This window comes from Sparus aurata, chromosome 7 (assembly GCF_900880675.1).
Source record: "Sparus aurata chromosome 7, fSpaAur1.1, whole genome shotgun sequence".
NCBI classification, from domain to species: Eukaryota; Metazoa; Chordata; class Actinopteri; order Spariformes; family Sparidae; genus Sparus; species Sparus aurata.
This window is the reverse complement of record NC_044193.1, coordinates 21653661-21670385: the sequence shown is the minus strand read 5'-3', so window position 1 is coordinate 21670385 and position 16725 is coordinate 21653661. Positions and strand designations below refer to the sequence as shown.

At 42.2% G+C, this 16725-nt stretch overlaps 1 protein-coding gene across 11 annotated transcripts in view; it reads right to left on the bottom strand.

Moving 5' to 3' along the window:
- prdm16 (PR domain containing 16) overlaps positions 1-16725 on the bottom strand; it is a 186140-nt gene that overhangs the window by 27515 nt on the left and 141900 nt on the right. The window lies entirely within an intron of this gene.

Here is a 16725-nt window from a genome sequence, read left to right as displayed (position 1 = left end):
AGTGCTGACCTCTAGCATGACTCTCTGCACTGCTAATCACAGTCAAATGTCTCTGCTGAAGGAAATCGAGGTGTGATGGAGAAGAACCAACGAACCGCCTGACGTTTTTAGAAGCGCAAGAGTTCGCGAACCTCTCTAAACTGGCTGCTTTTCTTGTGTTTTTTCTTTTTTTTTTACTCCTCAGCTCGTAAAAGTGTGAATGGTCATGTTCTTGTTGTCTGGGTGAGCGCGTGCGGAAGGTGTATTTTCGTGGGTGGGGGTGCAGGTGCCAAATTTGGTGAGTAAATATGTAAAGGGGTCTGGCTGGAGGTGTGGAAGAACTGCCATGTGCTTGTTTGTGCAAATGCGGTAACCGTTTTTAGGCGAACGCATGTGCGCATGGTCGAGTTAACAGCTTTAGGTAACACGAATGTTGTGCTACTTTTGAGCCAAGGTGTGAGTTTACCCTCTCCGCTGAATGCGCCTGCTTTAGAATAACAATGCCTGTTAGTGCCGTGGCTAAAAATAATCCAAGTCTTGCCCCTGCGCTGAAATAAATAACCCTGAAATAAAAACCGTGGCTACTGCTTATTTAAATTGTATTTGCTGATTGTGAGAGTGGGAAAAGAGACAGTTTATGCAAATCAGTTCCTAGTTTATATTTTCTGTCTTCCCACTGAGATACTCAGAAGCACATAATGTGACAACATCCACTGGAAAAAGCTTATAAATAAAAAACTGATCCGTTCCTCACACACTCCCTCTCTCACATCCACAGCCACTCCCTCTTCTGCTTCCAGTTTACAACTTAAAACACTTGGCTTGATCGAGTCCAGGCTTTTATTTTATGTGTGAAAACAGTCACTGAAAACTAACCAGGCGTACCCCCGCCTACACACCTACTGCTCCACCCAATATCCTTTTCTGCAGGCGGAGGAGTCAGAGTGCACTTGTCGCGGCGTTCCCGGGGAGCTTCGACAGGTATCGTACATGTTTTATGAACACATGGAGAAAAGCTGAGATCCAGGTGGAGTCAACGTGGGATTGTGTCTTTTTTTTTTTTTTTTTTTTTTGAGGGCGGGAATAGGTGTGGGAAGGGAGACTTACACACACGTAAGAAAACTGCCATGCAGCGGGCACGGTGGTGTACACACACATAGTGGTCCCCTCATTCTCCTACACACACACCCAAAGGGTCTGATCATGGGCTTAATGAGCAGCAGACCTGTGTGTGTGCGTGAGTGTGTGTGTGTGTGTGTGTGTGCGGGGAGGCCTGCTAACACCCTGTCTCCGGGTGGAAGTCTGATTTATAAGGCTTCAAATGAGGTGCAACAGAGAAGGAGAGCCAGAGTAAGCCCGCTGGCTGATTGTTTGTTTATTTACCTTTCTTTTTCAGTTGATGAAACCCCCCCCCCACCACCACCACCACCTTCCCTACGTCATGGGGGGGAAGGACGCGGGTGGAAATTATCAACTCCACGTGCAAAAGGTTTCAACAAAACAAAACCAACCAGGCTGTTCAAAGTTAGAACCTGAAGTCCTCTCTACCCCTTCAGATTTAAAGGCCAGAAACAGAAACTGACACTAAAGACGTCAAGAATGATGTTTCAGGAGGAGGGATTGTTTTCATACTTTCATACCCTTTCCCACTGCTTTGATAGTTCCCACCCTATCATTCAAAGTTTTGACGATTATTCCTGTTAATAATATCTAAACCGCGTTAGCCAGGTGTTTTTTGCATCAATCTGGGAATGCAGCAAAATGTCTTTAAAGAAGTTTGACAGGACAACAAACGTCAGACAAATCAAACCTCATCGCTTTAAATCAACTCCCAGGTTCAACAAAAACAAAGGCAAACAGTAGATTTATTACCCAAACTGCCCATTGTAAACATCCATCACAGTTTAGAGATTCATTTCCTGGTTCAACTTTGACCCACAGAACTTGTGGTGGTTGTGAGTGCACACTGTGTGTAAAGAGGGATTATTGTCCACATCTCAGGATTGAATATGTGGTTTCAATAAAACCGTCACCCTTATCGTGTTCATACATACTTTAATTTACTTATATATGATTGATTTTAGTCGCAAAAACATATTTAAAATGTTAATTTCAGAGCCTGACCAATAGTCTTATTGGATTAAACAGCCTCAGGAAGTGACTCATATGACAATGTGCACACACACTCACACACGCACACACACACACACACACACACACACACACACACACACACACACACACACAAACACACACGTACCAACATGAGACACAATGAGACTTCAGTGAAAGAGAAGCAGCACTGAGTAGACAGGATGCAGAGCAAACTCCACAGGAAGCTCTGATAAGAGCACGACACTTATATCGCTCCTCACAACACAAAGGGGAACCTTTGACAGCTAGGAACCTTTAATGGATGTCTCGGCATGCCCTCTCCTCCGCCAGTTATATCTGACGGGTGTGTGTGGTGCGCAGGGCTGAATTAGAAGAGGAAAGTTGCTTGTACGGGTAGACGTTGATGACAAGGTACATATTATTTTCTGTTTGACGGAGGGCAGAAAATGGAAATGGCAGCTCGGAGCGCAGTGGTGATTGTGATTTTGATGTGAGATGGAGATATAAGCAGACTTACAGCATGTGAGACATAACTGCTAGGTTATTGTGTGTCTCTGAGGGGAATATTTTTATGAAGTGTGATGTTGGTGCTTTGTTGCACTCCCCCAGGCCTTCAATGTGTGAACACACCCTAGTTTGCATGTATTTGTATATGTGCCTGTGATAGAAAGTAGTTGTTGTTGTACTGTTCCTGTCATTTCAAATCTTGATCTTGACTTCGATGTTTTCCATGTTAGGATACAGACAATGCTTTTTTTTTTATTGTACTACATGCTTGAGAATTTTAAGAAATTAGTGAACAGTGGTGATCAGTGATTTTGACTTTGGTTTTTTCACATCACAAGTTACCAAGAAAAGCAACCAGACATGGCCATCCACCCACATGAAAGTCGAGCAACATCCAGATTTCAGCGGATTCAGGATGATCACACAAAGTCTCTTTTTGAAAAAGGTTAGCCAAGAGATTTCTCTAAGTTGAAGGTTTTTCCACCAGTGGTAAACAGGAAAGCAGCACTTTGAACATGAAGATAGAAGGCCAAATCCTCTGGTTCACCTCCGCATACCTATGCATAGAGACGGAGGAGAGGATTTCTCATCCTGGCCTCAGTCAAAGAAGTGGCCGAAGAATGAAAAAAACATTGTTTTCTGAAGAGAAGGAGCAAAGAAATAGGGAACAGATTGCCTTTCAATATGCATTTCTCCTTAGCTATCTCAAGAATGTGTGAAATTACAAGGAAAGACAAGGAGTTCAAAAAGAGTGGGATGCAGAACAACATGCCCTTCTCCTTGAAGCAGCTAGGGGGCAGCCTGGAATGAAATCCCTCCAGGTAGAAGAGCAGAAGTGGAAATGAAACTTCCCTCCTCTCTCTGCAGCTGTGCACACAAGCGTATACAAAAACAAAATATAAAAATGGTAGACAAAGTAAGAATTACACGCGTGCACACACACACACACACACACACACACACTCTTTACCCCAACGAAAGGGCCAGTCATGGAAACAGAGCAGTGACAGTGACAGATTGAGTGGCTGTGAAACGGGCTGCGGAGCTGGTTGTTAGAGGTGTTGCAAATTAAGGCGCAGGTCGACTAACAAGAAATAAAGACGTGTGTGTGAGAGTGTGTATCCTTTCTGGAGAAGGGTCTGTTTCCAGTTGGGAGGCCCCTTTAACTTGCACGCACGCACACACACACACACACACACACACACACACACTCACACAGGCGGACTAATAAAGCGTCTGACAGAGTACAGATCCCCACAGCCACCAATGTGTTTCTGCACATCCACATAAGTGTGTGTGTGTGTGTGTATGTGTATTAGTGCGCCTGTGTGTGATGGATGGAGGCCTGCAGAGATGACCCTATCCTGCCACATCTCTCAACAGGCTAAATGTGTGTGTGTGTGTGGAGGTGAGAGGTGGACAGACACACAAGAGGGCCTGTCAATAAATGTTCCCTGAGAGCAGAAAGGGAAAAGTCAGAATAAAGACAGAAAGAATATTATTCATATCTTATTAACTTCAGTGGTCTCTGGGTGAAAATGATGAGGATGACGAGGAAGACGAAGAAGGAAAGGAAAGAAGTATCTTAAATCTTAATGCATGTTAGTAAATATGTATACTGTACACATAATGTTTCTGCAACAAATAGTCTGAGTGTTTCTACATGCATACACAAGTTGCCATTTACAGGTTAACATAGTTAGAGGCTTCGAAATTATTTCTGAACATCATTTCAAAAGCTCAAAATCTTGGAGAGAACACTATACACAAGTTGCTTCACACACACACAAAAAAAAATCAAGATTGATGAGGGGGAAACCAAATACCTGAACAGTTATGGGGGAGTTGATATATAGCTTGATAAGGCTTCATTTAATTTCAGTTATTTCAAATCCATCTTTCCACCTGAGTGCATTGTTATCAATAAAGAGAACTTTGCTGTTCTCAGCACTGCTCTGATGGCGGAGTCTACAGTGTTTGTCAAGCATGACTCATTCAATTTCGTACCCACATTTTCCCAGTCAGTCCAGATATTCACAAACAGACACGAGACCCAGCAGAATGAATCGGTGTTAATGTGACCCGTCCTGATATGAGACTCCTTTCTCAGTACTTATTAACTGATTTTTTTCCCCCTCTCCTTCCGTCCATCTCAGTACTTGCTTTCCATGCATACACAGAAACACACCGAACCTGTAGGCCTGCACGGCACAGCAACAAAAAATATAAACATAGCAGTCAAATGTAGCAGTTGAGAATTTGTTGGTCCAGCTAAATTCAAATTGCATTCAAATATTATTCAAAAGTGTTCTTCAGACAGCTTGAACGTGAGAGGACGCATGCACTTGAACCGTCTTAGCCTATGAAATCATGCTGACAATACGTCTTTTATTAATAAATGTATTAAAGAATTTAGCAACAAAGTCATTAAATTACAGATGTCATACATTAAAATGAAAGATTTGAAATAGTCCAAATAATGAGAATCAGTAGCAGAGCCAAAGTGTGAAAGTGTTTCATCCGGAGGAGCCATACCATGAGTATAGATTTGGCTTTTCAAAATTGAGTGTATATGTGCATACGTGTGTGTGTGTGTGTGTGTGTCTGGTGTGTGTGTGTGTGTGTGTGTGTGTGTGTGTAAGGCCAATTACTGATGCTGGTAATAGTACACCTGTGTAGCCATGTCTGGCAGCCTAATGACAGCTAAAGAGGAAACAGGCTGTAAATCCACACACACACACACACACACACACACACACACACACAATTTCTTTTATCCTTGTGTGGAATATTGCATATTACTTGTTTGTCTCCTCTTTATGTCAAGTGTCCGTACCCCTTATGAGCGTAAGTGTGTATGCAAGGTGTTTGAGTGTGTATATGTGTATGCATGGTGTGTGTGAAGGTGAGTGAAGGCGTGTTAAATGTGACCCATTTTATCTGGGCCGGGCAGCCATCGACATAATTAAAAACCAGGCAGGCAGGCCAGGGAGGGCCTGGGGCCTTGTAAAAGCCATCTGGGTTGTAGTGTGTGCATACGTGTGTGTGTTTCTACATGCATTGTGAGTGTCAGAATGTGGCCCGGCTCACTAATGACCCAACTTGCTTCTCTTAAATCAGCGTCTCCGCAGTCAGCTATCATTTGTGGTGAGTGTGCATGTGCCTCACTGGAAACCAGCACGTGGAAAGTTCCTGTTTCTATCTCCCACACTCACCAAATCATCGTAAAGTCCAATCTCATTTTGTCTGAGTCTGACACATCTACATTTTCCCTATGAGTGAGACAAAAGCTCCAATGCAGGTGGGGGATACAAGCCCTAATGTGGGGATGTAATTTCGGAGTGTGGTAGATGTAATGATAATACACACAACTGATATATGAAAACATCAACTAATATGGATTTTTACATTAATATGTTGCAAAAAGAGTTGACTTATTATTTAATCAAGTTACCCGGTACCACCTCGTCATAACTTTTGCTTTATGTTATTAGTAGATGCAAGTTTCTCTGCTACTCTCCTGCAGCAGGAGGTCAGACATCAATTTTGTCTCGCACTGCAAAGAAATCAGAGGCAGCATATCACCAGAGTAAATGCTAACCATTGCTAACTGTAGTTTCTGTTAGTTTGCAGTTTAGGCTGGGAGCTTGAAGTGGTATGAGGGGAAAGGATGGACTGGGGCTAGCTGGTTAGCGTGCTAACTTTACGGACATCTCTCAACACAATATCTCAGCTTTTTTTAAATGAGATCAAAACTCTTTTTTTTGCATTCTGTTGATCACTTTGGTTAATTCTAAACATAAATTCCTACATATTGCACCTTTAAAATCTCCTAATAACCGTGTTTCAGGTCTGTGTTGCTTCTATGCCTAATTGAAACAGCACATGAGCTTTTTCATGTGTGCAGCCAGTGATTACATATCTGCAGCCATGCTGCGTTATTTTTAGCATCACGCCACCACGTCCATCTCCGCACCCCTGCAGCTCATCTGAATGAGCAGGTTGCCATGTGCCGGGTTGCCAGGTTAGGGTAGCTTTAAACAGGAAGTGTGCGAGCTTTAAAAGAAGAGAGGCAGCGAGTTTTCAGGCTGGACCTCGTTAATGAAATGGCTTTGTGTTATTTACAGCCCCTTGTTAAAAGGCTGGATGAGTGTGTGCAAGAGTGTTTGTGTGTGTGTGCGTGCGCGTTCATGCTTGTGTATGCCATGTGTCCGTGCAGGTGTATGTGCTAATGTGCGCGACTTTTTGCCTGTGTACATGTGTGTTTTTATGCACGTGTGATGTGTTCAGCGCATATATGTGTATGTGTGTGTGTGTGTGCGCGCGCAGAGGTTACCATCATGCCATGTCTGTTTTACTGTCGGACAGCCTTTTACAGGCCGGCCTTTATGATATGTATTTAGGGCAATTAGTGAGCAGATATATTGGCTCATTATAGTGAAGCAGGTGCAGTGTAAATGGGGAAATATATGAACAGTACATCAGGGTCACACACTCTGTCTGTGGCGTTTGAAGAATAACAGCTAGACTTATGTGTGTGACAAACAGCAGCACACATACTGAGCTCAGTGAGAACCAGACTGAGGAGGCATTTTCCCATACTGGCCTCTGTCAAAGAAACCATATGATCAACGAGAAACATTTATCACATTTAAGAATGGCTAAAATAATTGTTAGCAGGCTCAAGAGGAGAACAAAGTGAGTTAACCAGTTGAATATCCACTGAGCGGGAGGCAGAGTCAGTTAAGAGTATGCTGATTGGCTGGAAGGAAAGCACAGTGAGCAAAGTGGTTGTTTATTGGCTACGATGGGGCCGCCGGGCTTGTCCACACACAGACACACATGTACATAGTGAATCACTGCCAGGGCTGTAAAAAGTACTTAAACATCCTACTTGAGTAAAAGTAACGATACCATGTTGAAATATTGCTTTGGTAAAAGTGAAATTCACTCATACAAACAGTAAGTAGGTGAGTAAGACACAAGGTGCTTTACATCAACAATAATGTAGATTAAAAACGAATTACAAGGGAAATAGCAAGCACAGAGTCGCGCAATACAAAACACAGTCAAAGTGCATGCAAAAACTGCAAACATACAGAGAAAACACAAACAGAGATCCACACTCACACAGATGAAGCCTAATGATCATGGGAAGGCCGGACTAGAAAAGTATGTTCTAACAATGCTAATTGTACTACTACTAAGTATCTGATTTTAAGTGTACCTAACTATCAACATATTTACATGTATGCACAGTAGATACAACGCACTACGGGTCGATTTTTCTAATCATTAGAACGTCTTTTCTTTTTGTTGTTTGTTTTGTTTATTTTCTGATACCTGATAAAATTACTTAATTCAAATGCAGTATGTAATCTGAAAAGTAATGAGTACATAAAGTAAAGTTATATAATTTATGTAGAGTATGTATAATATTTACCCCAAAATTGTAGGAATGGAAATATAAAACAGCAGAAAAGAACTACCTCAAAATTGTCCTTAAGAAAAGTACTTCACTAAATTTACTCAGTTACATTCCATCATCGATTACTACATGTCTAATAAATGTTTTTTTCCTTTTTTTTTTTTTTTTTCCAATGTCAATAGGCCGTTTAAAAAAAATAAAATAAAATTACGTGACAATCCCAGTAAAACTTACACATCTCTGCAACTTCTTGTGTTCCATACTGTTTGCATTCTCTGGAATAAAACAAAATACCTCTCAACAAGCCATCCTGATAATGTTTATTTAAATTGATTTAATTAATCATCACAGTCAGGAGGGGAAAACATCTACAAAATCGAGCGTGTCAGCAGTCATATCTTTCTCTTTTCTGAGGTCTCGAATAGCACGGTGGATATAAAGTCAAACTTCCTGAGCTCAGGCAAAGCAACTAAATCCATCAAGTCTAAAGCATCCATGCCAAGAATAATGGGAAATAATAAGACGAGGAAGCTTGCATTCAACACGGACACAACTCGACCTCCACTCTATCGACTGACATCGGAAGGGAAACACAAAATGGGACAATTCCTGGAACTGTGCAAACACAAATAGGGAAGTGGTGCTCGCCACAAATTTGTAGAGCATGCAACACTATCAATTATTTATTAACACCCTAATAAAGGAATACTTCCTTCAACAACATTTGCTTTTGTGATACAATAGGGAGTGATGGAGGGAGAGAGCAGCAGAGATGCAGCAACAAAAGCTATTAATTTACATTTGTACGGATCTAAACCAGACAACAGGGGTTTCCATTATGAGCTGAAAGAGAATTTTTCCCTATGCAAGTCAGCTGCTGCTCAGTATCAAATCAACACCGGCCTCCGTATTAATCCCAACAAGTGCTTCGGTCCTCGACTCTCAGACAATCGACTGATATAAAACAGAAGATGTCATGTCCAGTCAGCTTCATTAAAGTTCATTTTTTGGGTGAAATTTTGTTCCCTGTGTTGTAGAAAATCGTGTGTTACCAGATCAGGACAGCAGAGAGAAAAGGAACTGGACTCTTTGAGGTACAAACCATTTAAAGTGACGAGGACCTGCAGGAGAGTGATGGACACGTATTCCTCCTTCTTTTTGTCTTGTAGTCTTCTTTACTTTCTTCCACATCATCGTCAACTGTGCTCCAGTTGAATTTGAGATTGAGTTAGCTCAAATCGCCCAACAAATGCATTGTCCAGTAAGTTGGTGCCCAAAAGGGAAAAAAAAGAAGAAAAAAAAAGAAGCATTTTAAAGCAGCTAGCCAGGACAGCATGTGGCAGAACCCCTGTGTGGCTGCAGGCCTGGGACTTATTGGAACCATCTGAACAGAACACTTCATTTACTGAAACAAGCAGACTCCACTTTCTCCTCTCACCACCTCCTCCTCACCTGCAGTGAGTGACCAGACTGTTACTACTACTAATATAAAGACGTTTGCGAAGTAGAATAAGGGACATGAACATGGCTAAACAAAAGAGCCTCGTCAGTAAAGGGACATACCCTTATTTATAATATAAATAAGATATATATCTATACATAAGATAAGAAACAGAATAAACTGAGTCATGCAGATATAGAAGGTTTTTTATGTTTAGTCACATAATTAATAAAAATAATAATAGCCCCCCAAACAACTGTTTTAAAAGAAGTGTAATTGGAATCAAATGAAACACTAAACTAGACCTCCTGGTCTTATCATACACTGTGACATGAAAATGTGACAGGGCCGTGGCCATTTCTGCAGCACGAGAAGAGCCTTGTTTTAATTCATTTTGCTGCTATTGCAGTAAAACATGTGTCATTAGCGGAACACTTCTGTCATCCTGTCTTGGGCTGACAAACTGTAGATTGGCAGGTAGAGAGTGGCAAAATGAAAGCTACGTACAACCATAATACAGCAATATGTTGTACATGTAGAAAACGTACATCAACATCAAGTTGTTATTTATAACAAAAACCCAACTTTGTTTTATTCAATCCAGAGGAAAAACACCCATTTAGGCAGAATATAATCTATTAACATGGATTCGAGAGGTAAGAAAAGCTATATGTCCCAAAAGGCAGCTTCATCAACATCATTATTGTCTGCTGAACAAGGGTAATAGCAAGCATTAATCCCCCAAATATATCTATGAAGTCCACCCCTCCCCTTCTTTTTAGATAAAATAAAACATGTTCTAACTTTCGACTGCTCTGTCCGGCGATGGTGAGGAGAAGTGCTCTGCCCAGAAGGATTAGCTGTGGCCGCAGAAGCATACGTGATGCTATGAGACGTGTTACTCTCCTCGAACAGGATTAGAAGAATATCTGGCTATTCTCATTTCTACCAAAGGATAATTTCATGTGTGTGTTCTCATCTGCGCTCCGTGTGTGGCTGCTCAACATAGGGCCTGCCTATCTAAGCATGTCTCAGTCCAATACTATAGCCTCTGTCTACACACATGTTGGTCTGGCCCTCCCCTCCTTTCTGCCCGACCGGGGGCTGAGACTAGCCAGGACAGGAGGGCCAATAAAGCTCACTCTCTGAGTGTTGGGCTTGCTGGCGAGAAGCAGAGGAAAAGACCTATTTCACTGTTGTGTAAACCATTGTTTCATTTCCACACTTCTCTCTCCCTCTCTCTGCTCTGATATTTCACAGGGTTTTTGGCCCCCGTTCAAGTGTGAACACAATACAGCTATTGAGATCATGACTCGCACCTCCTGGCCTGAGCCAGGCCCCAGCGCTAGCTTTAGCAGCCATAGCTAACACCTTGTGCTCAAAAACGCGACATATTGATGTCTTCCTTTTCTTTCATGTCCTTGATTTTTTGTGTTGACTCGCGCCACACTGCCTCCTCCTTCACCCTAACTCTCACTATGGAGGGCCCCAATGTGCAGGTAATGGATCCTACTTGACCACCTCCACCCAGAGGCCCATATATCTAACTTTTAATTAAGAACGCTCATCCCCTCTCCTGAGAGAGAGGCTAACGGTAGAATAGGCAGGGGGTAGCTGTGTTTGAGTGTATTGTGTATGTGTATGTGTGTTGCAGAAGAGCCCCGCAGCCATCTGGTTTGTGTTAGACACAATATTAAGAGTGTGTCAGTGGCCGAGGCCTGGCTGATGGCTATCAATCTGCCCTTTAATGTATGATGGGGTGTATGGAGGGATGGATGGATATAGGTCCCCCTCAGAGAAGCTAATGGCTAAACGGGTGCATTAAGGTGATTGAGGCCCTTGGTGGAGATGGGGCCCATAGTGGAGCTGCACAAGGAGGCTTGAGGGGCCTTCCCATCGCCAATGGCCTTGAAGCCATTGGAAACGGCAGGATAGCTGTAATGGGTGGGTGGAGGGAGGAAAACTCAGCAGAAAAGTGGAGACGGATACTGAAGTGTAACGTTTAGATAGCAGGGAAATATTTAAAAAAGTGCTGAGACGATTTGTCAATTCATTAATTGAGTTGATTAATTGTTAATCACATGTTTTTCCTTCAAGCAAAAGAAGAAATTTGAAGACATTTGAAAAATGATCAACATTGAAAAATAATCAATTTAATCATTGATTGTTCATCAGTCAAATCAAAGGTAATCAACAATCATACATGGCCATAAGAAATTCCTGCATGAGCTTTTAATTTGCGAGGAAGAAAAAAAGAGGACAAAACAGAGAGAGATAAATGAGGAGGAGGAGCAGCTGTTGACACAAGCCCTCTCCTCTCTGTCAGATAAGAGATAACTGGGCTGCCAGTGTTTAGACGCACCATTAGTGGTGTCATCAATCACACACACATATACATTCACACACACATACACACAGGGCGAGGAGACGGAGGAGGATTACTCGGGGGTGACACAACATATTGCTCTATTACTGCTTCAAGCTTGTCAGACTACATCCTTTTTTTACAGCTCATCACACACGCATGCACGCACACGCACACCACGCACAGACACACACCCTCTGTAGCTGCTGGAGAGCATTCAGTCCCTGTTCATCTGCGCTGCACAGCACAAAGCCGACCAGCATCAGAGACTTGATGCTTGCTTGCAGCATATCTAGACTCTCTTAATCCCACTGTGGCATAAGAACACAGGCAGCAGTCCGTCATCAAACCGGGCTGAAGAGCAGATTGATGCATTTATGGGATTTTTAAAAAAATTTGGTCTAGCTCTCCTTGATGTGCTCTTGTGTTTCAGAGTTAAGGAGATATGCTAATGTTGCAGAGGGTTACTACTCTTAATGGGCATACAGTAATTGTCTTTATTTATGACTGCATATGTGGGAGGTTTATGTGTGTATGCATATTAAACTGTAGTTAATAGTTATATATCATTCATTATATGCTACATTATTAGTTCCAGAGCTAAAGCATGCAGTCAGAGTTAGATATGCAGAGTAGGGGCTGGGCACACAGGGGTCATGGAGGACAGACAAAGGGCGCAGATCCAACGTTTACTCCCACCTGGATACTTCTCATTAAAAGCTCAAACGGCCCACGGCATCGAGGTCGCCATTAAAGTCACACCACAACAACAATGACTTTCAAACTATCCTTTGACTAATAATGCTGTCATTACAAGTTACTCGTGGCTTTGCAAAGACCAAAAAAAACTTTTTTGAGTGGTCCTGGGTTCCCCGCGGTCACATTAAAGACTAAGGCATAATTTGGCCATTCACTAACAAGTCTTGGAGAATTCTTCCCTCAAGGAACACAATCAGGCATAATTGGCCAATCAACATCAGGAACAAACACAACTATATACCTCACACAGTGAGGCTGTCGGATACATTCATGCAGACTGGACTCCCAACTCAAAAATAAACAGTATTACTGGTATTCTCCTGAGATTATAAACTGCTCTGTTAGGAGGCTGGCTGGCAAAAAAATATGACCCATTAAAAATGTATTTTGTTTTCAAAGCGGGTAGATGAACAGGCATATGGACAGTGGAGAGAAGAGAGAAAGAACCAATAAGCTTTTATTCCTTTCACTGCTTCACACAATATGTTTTTCTTTAAAGGTCGAGTCACAAATCTGTCTCAGAAATTACAGATATTGTAACATATGGATGTATATGATTAAACTGTACTGCTGTAAAATCTTGAAGAAAAAAAACTGATCGTCAACGTATTTCAGTATCTTATGAGTTTTGGTGATGAGTTGACCCTTTAAGTCACAGATAATGCATTTTACTTTTGGCTTGAGTGTACCATCATTTTTTTAGGAGAAGATAACTTAAATTACTCAGCCGCAGTTTGTCGAAAAAGTGATGCAAATATTGAGCATTTAAAATAACATAAGACATGATACAAATCCAGTCCATTGGGTGAGAGCCCCCACATTTACCAGTTTTTTTAAGTTCAGGTGAGGTATCAGTACAGCAAGCGCTCTCAAAATCTGATCAACTCAAATCCCCACGGTTGTCTTTTCTTTCTTGTTTTTGTAAAAACTTGTACATTTGGGGATTCGAGGCTTCCAGTCGACAACAAGGAGATGAATTAAACTGATGCCAGCAAATAGAAGCTGATCTATGAGGCTGTTTGAGAGTGATCGATAACGCTGAGGACACTTAAGGTGCAGTGTGTCATCGCTCAGCACTTAGACATCGTTATCTATTATTGACTGACTATGGATCAGTTCACCCCGAAGGAGTCAATACAAGCACAGCAGACTTAATTTGATAGACTTTGTAAAGTCAATTGAAAGTATTTCAATTTCCGAGGGTTAACTCATCCTGAATGTCGAGGAAACTCTTTCCATGTGTTTTGGCACTGTTTCATTACTTAAGTGCACTGCATGCATTTTATAACTGCAATAAAATGAACATAATGGAATTCATTTATGTAAACAACTTCAGTATGCGTTTATATGTATGTACACGTGTGTGAACGTACAGTATGGCTCTCTTAATGTTGGCTTGAGCTTGTTAGTTGTACTAATTACTCCAAACAGCACAATGGATCTTTTTAGCCTGAGGGGCGTATCCACTGTGACCTCCCCGTGTGCTGGAGCTCAGTGGTCCTGGGGGGTATTTAGGAGGTAAACATGTTGACTGCACCTCTACTCCGCCGTTCCACCATCCATTTAGTTCCCCACATGTCCAATTAACGAGCCACTAGCTAATTTGGGGTTGGCGCATATATGTAAATGAAAGGCAAACAAAAGGAATGGGTGATGGATGACAAGAAAGGGGGCTTGGGAAGGGTCCATGTGGGACACTTAGCACCGCAACACTAATTAAAAAGCCATAGCACTGTGAGCGCTGAGGTGACTCATTAGCCGCAACCTGCTTCCGAGCCACATGGCACACTGAGTGCTATCGCTAGCTAGCTGTGAAAGAAGGAAAGCCACATTGAGAAAGAGAGAGAGAAGAAAACAGTAAGGGAATGATGGACGTGGGCATTGTGCTAGACTGAGGTGTCCATGTGGGCATATAAGCCCAGCCAAATTAGCTTGGTTGCATTAGCCCTCCTGCGCCATTAGCCATTAGTTTAGTGCAGGGGGTAGCAAGCTGAAGAAAGGTTACCATAAGCATGGCAATTAGGGCTATAATAGGATAAACAACAACCTAGCCAATGGAGGGAGCGAAGCAGAACACAGTGTAGCGAGTGATTACAGAGGCCAAGTTTGTGGAGGTGGGTGACTTCAGCTATATTGATCTGTGGCACCGCGGTGGAGGGAGCTCAAAGTGGCACCCACTGAGCCTGCATGGCTTCTCCACTCAGTGGAGACAATACCAACAGCTTCTACAGGGAAACGCAGGCACAAACAGATGTGCTCTTATTCTCTCATACCTGCAAACGCGTACACGAATGTGCGGGTTTGTGTGCGCATGGTATGCAATGTAGCCAGTGTGAGTGACCAGTGTCTGTGCCTCCGCGGAGTGTGTTTCTCCTCCGGTTATTCATTTCATCTCAGTATGAATCGTCACGGTCTTTCACCTGCTGCTCTTTATAAAACGTAGCCATCTCTTAACATTTACTTTGTCGTTGTACAACAAAACCTCAAGAAAATACAATTTTCATAGAGGAGGAGGAAAAAAAAAAAACAGGCAGGAGAAACAAATGCTGTGGGATCAATGGTGCAAAAAATTGTTTTTATCGAATGCTGCGTGGCTCACATTTCCTGCAGACACAGATAAGAGAATGGGAGCGAGCAGAACCTTCTGTGTAGTTGTGTGTCTGTGTTCATTGGGGGAGAGAAGGAGGGGGCGAGAAAATAAATGAGATTATTGATGTTACATGTCAAATATAATTGCTGAGATTTGAGCAAAGAGGAGGAGAGGGGCAGGCTGATGGGCTCGCTGATCCGTGGAATGCTTCATTTGGGAGAAAGGCCAACAAGTCACCGAATTTGGATTGTGACCTCCGGTGTGCATACAGTATGTGTGCATGTATGTGATACTGTGGGGGAATGAGATCGCTTAGCCTCCAAACTGAGGTGTTAACTTTTAAACTTTAACACACATGTCATAATCCCAAAACAAGGCGTCACAGAGTCACAGTCTGTCACATGTAATATGTTCTGATGTTTGCCTGTGCATGTACACTTCATTTTTCACCTTTCAGGTCGGACTTTTAGAAAGACTCTCTGAGGCCGTGAAGCATTCGTGCTTTATTTCCCCTGTGGATCGAGCTGAAATCAAAGAAGAGCTGGATGATAACACTCAAAGCAGCAGAGTATCGGTTTATTTCCTGATCAGCTGCAGCTGCTACAATACAGGACCTTTTTAGGTCTGTAACTAATGAATACTTTCATTTGCCGAACTGCCGATTATTTTATAAATTAATTTTTTTGTATGATTACAACCCTGAAATCTCATTTTGTTTTGTCCACAACTCAAAAATGTACTCAGTTCACGGTCCAAGAGCAGTAAAGAAACCTGAAGATATTCACATTTGCAGAGGCTGGAATCAGAAGATGCTGACATTCTTTTTTAAATTACACAAATAGATTCATTGATCATCAAAGTAGTTGGAGAATAATATAATTAATAATTGCTAATTAGTCAGTTAACTGATTAATAGCTGTAGTTCTAAAATCTGTCAGTTTAACAGAAGTATGCTCACGATATCAGATGCAGTCGATCATACCTTTCCAGTTGGAGGCCGACAGCTACTGAATTACATGAGATGAAAAAGCTATGGCAAACATTTAGATAACGATAAAGATAGATAAACAGATGGATGAATGGATTGGTGTGTGTGTGTGTGTGTGTGTGTGAATATGTGTGTGTTTTGGATAGCGTACAGTGGAAGTCCCATAGCTGGTGGCTGCTGTCCCAAAGAGAGAGAGAGATGTTCAGAAATTGTATGAAATTAGTGATTAAATGCAAGGCCAAATAGACATCCTGTCTGTGTATGTGTGTGTGTTTGTGTGTGTGCGCAACCACGCACAAAGACACATTCACAGGCCCGATGGCTCCGGAGAGGTTTGGGCTTCGTGATGGAGTCAGAAATCTCATCTCATTCACAAAGCAAACATTCCAGCTTTGCAGCGCTTTTCAACACTTTCCACTAATTCTGCTCATTTCCAGCGTACATCGTCTTCGAAAGTAAACAGCGGGTCTCTCCTGCAGGAAAATCTCAAATCCCGACTTATCCCTCTTAAAAGGTAACGTTTTCCAGCTCAGCGGCCAAGATGGCTCGACCA